Raw genomic sequence first — 3,195 nt, forward strand, 5'->3', positions numbered from 1 at the left:
GGGGGGGGGGGGGGGGGGGGGGGGGGGGGGGGGGGGGGGGTGGTGCTAGCTTGGGCTGAGTAAGGCAGCCTGTCTTAATCCTCAGCCTGCCTAAGACTCCCTTCATCTTTCTTTCTGGTTGTTTTGCCCTAGGAATCCGGAGGAACGAAGTAGAGCCATTTTGTTCACCCCCCAACCCCACACCGCCCTTCTGTTACATGTTTGCAAACACAATTTAAAGTATTCTGATAAAAATTTGCATTCTCAGAGTGTGTTCCATGGTGGAATGGGACAGTGCGCCTCTCCAGCAGCCGAGTGCTGTTGGACACTCTCACTATCTTCTCCGAGGAGGGTGGAATGACTTGGATAGTTGGTCCCATCCTGGCACCCCCAGATCAGATGCTCCATTGTGCTGCTTAACCCAGTACATCTGGTGTTTCCATAGAGATGCCTTGAAGGGTCATGGAGTCTCCTGACTGTATCTGGAGACTACTGTATGAAATCTTGTAACTTGATAACTGGCTTTGAAAGGTTTGGTTGTGGGGCTCACAGAGACTGAGTCACCAGCCAGGGAGCATGCAGGGGCTGGACCTGGGCCCCCTACACATTTGTAGCAAATGTACAGCTTGGTCTTCATGTGGGTCACCTAACAAATGTGCATGGGGCTGGCTTGGTTTCTGTTCCCTGCCATTGGATACCCTTTCTCCTACCTGGACTGCCTGGGTGGGCCTCAGTGGGAGAAGAGGTACCTTCTCCCACTAGATGTCCCAAGGGTTGGGGCTCCCCTTCTGTTAGAAAGGGGAGGGGGCAGAGGAGGGAAGGGTTCGTAAGGCTGAGATTGGGAGGAGATGGGGACTAGGATTGGCATGTAAAGTGAATTAAAAACATTGAAACAAAGAAAGCAGATTGTAGCCAGTTGCCAGTAGCTAGCTACTTCAGACTTTAGCTAGTGTCTATTTGGGAGGAGTGGGGTTTATTGTAGGAGGGCTGGGACTAACAGCAAAGCTGTCACCCTCAGGACTTCCTGGGGGCACATGGCATGTCTCAGAAACCTGAGGTGGAGGCAGCTGAGTGCTACCTTTGAGCAGTTTGAGCAGAAACCTTAGGTGGTAGGGCTAGCAGCTGGCGGTGATGGCAGGAGGTGCAGTGATGGCTGGTGATGCAGGCCTTTATTCCCAGCCCTTGGGAATCTGGGCCAGGAAGAACTTGCAGTTCAGGGTCCAGCTGATATAGTAGCAAGTTCAGGCCAACTGGGGCTGTACAATGAGAGCCTGTCTCAAATTCTAGAAGATAATCATGGAGGAGGGGAGAGTGAAGTGTGGGGTTGACACATGGGAAGCAGAGCTTCTGTTCTGGATGACAAAGCTGGATATAGAAATGATTTTGAGGGTGGGATAGCAAGTTTAAGGAACCTTTCCTTGGGCATGTTCTGTTCTTTTGTGGCAGGGTCTCCCTGCATAGCCCTGGCTGGCTTATTATAGCTCACTACATGGTTCCTGCTGGCTTAGAACTCAGATCTGCCTGCCCCTGCCTCCCTAGTGTGGGGATTAAAGGCATGCACCATCACCTCCTACAAAGCTGACCTACAGTTACCTCATGAATGATGGGACTATAGGAGTGTATCCCTCTAGCTAGTGTTAGTCCTGTCTGTCACCAGAAAAACTGTTAATCCTGAGACTCACCAGAAAAACCAACTCCACCATTTTGGGCCAAATTTAAAGCAAGTATTTATTAAATAGTCAATACTGACAGAGAAGAAATGGACTTTGGTCAGGAACATTCCCCAGGAATTTCCCAGTTGGAATGGCCTCTAGCCATGTATTGCAGGGACTTATAAGGACAAACTTATAGATCATGTTACTTTCCATGAAGTTTATCTCCCAAGAACTCCCAAGAGTTCCCAGCATTCCAGGGAATGACCTGGTTCCTGGTCAGGTGGGGCTTACAGGTTAACTTTGGGCAACCCACTGGCCAATTCTAAAGATTGAATAACGATTGTGTCTTTTACCTTGTATGGTATACATGGGTTTCAGGATGACACTGCACATAACATGGACTTTGATTTGATTACTTTTGCCAGATTTTACCTTTGTCTCTGCTTTTATCTTATTTCTTTGAATTTATATTCCCCATAATGAGGAAGAGCATGTTAGGTCTGTCTAAGACTACTTGTTTTTTCTTGGTATGATGCACTTCATCTGTTTTCTATAAATGCCTCCGTCAGAATTCTGCAGCTTCCCAAGTGGTGGGACTATATAGATTCTTGAGTGTTGGGAGGAGAGGAAGTAGGGGTTATGATGGTCTCCTGTAGCCCAGGCTATCTAGTTTCTTCCATAGTGGAAGCTGACTTTGAACTTATGGTTTTCTTGCCTCTGTCGCCTAATGCTGCAGTTACAGTGCACTGCCACACTGGCTTTCAGATTTCCTGTTTTACAGGAAAGACAGCAGCAGATAGTGAATGAAATGGGTAAAGAAACCCCAAGAGCTACTCCGTAGCTATTTATTCCAAACTGCCAAGGCTGGCTGTCTGGAGAGCAAAGAGAAAGGAGGGAGGTGACATATTCTATCTGCTGGATTATAAGGGATTGGGAACCTGGGAGGAAGGGAGCTTGTGAGTAGACTGAGGGAACCTAGAAGCTAGCATTGACCTTGATACATGATGGGGCACCACAGGCATGTGTTAGAGACTGTTAGATAAGAAGGCTTTTTTTTTTATTTTTTTATTTTTTTGGCCAGAGATAAGAAGAATGACACTTTTCTGGAAGTAGGAAATATATTCAAACCCTGAAAGAAATTCTAGCTTTTATCTAAATGTATCTAAATGTCTGATTCTGGGAAAAGAAATTTCTTGACTGTTTTGAAATGAAGGAACACTCTGCACTCACATAATAGGCCTAAAATGGGCTGGAGATGGCTCAGTGGTTAAGAGCACTGAGTGCCCTTCTAAAGGCCCTGAGTTCAATTCCCAGCAACCACATGGTGATTCACAGCCATCTGTAATGAGATCTGATGCCCTCATTTGGTGTGTCTGAAGATGGCTACAGTGTACTCATATATATAAAATAAATAGAATCTAAAAAAGAAAAAGGAAAAAAACTTGTTCAAGAGGGAAACTAGGCATCTTACTTTAAAAAAGAAAAAAGGTTTAAAATGACGTTCAAAGAATATGGTAAGATGTGTGTGTGAAACATTCTTGGTTAGAAAAAGCACTAGAGG

At 46.0% G+C, this 3,195-nt stretch overlaps 1 pseudogene; it reads left to right on the forward strand.

Annotated features, from left to right (window-relative positions):
* The window catches only part of LOC114633614, a 1,876-nt pseudogene extending 1,477 nt beyond the window's left edge, over window positions 1-399 (forward strand).
* Window positions 400-3,195: the final 2,796 nt, after the last annotated feature.

The sequence above is a fragment of the Grammomys surdaster genome, unplaced genomic scaffold (genome assembly GCF_004785775.1).
Source record: "Grammomys surdaster isolate TR1022 unplaced genomic scaffold, NIH_TR_1.0 721, whole genome shotgun sequence".
Classification (NCBI taxonomy): domain Eukaryota; kingdom Metazoa; phylum Chordata; class Mammalia; order Rodentia; family Muridae; genus Grammomys; species Grammomys surdaster.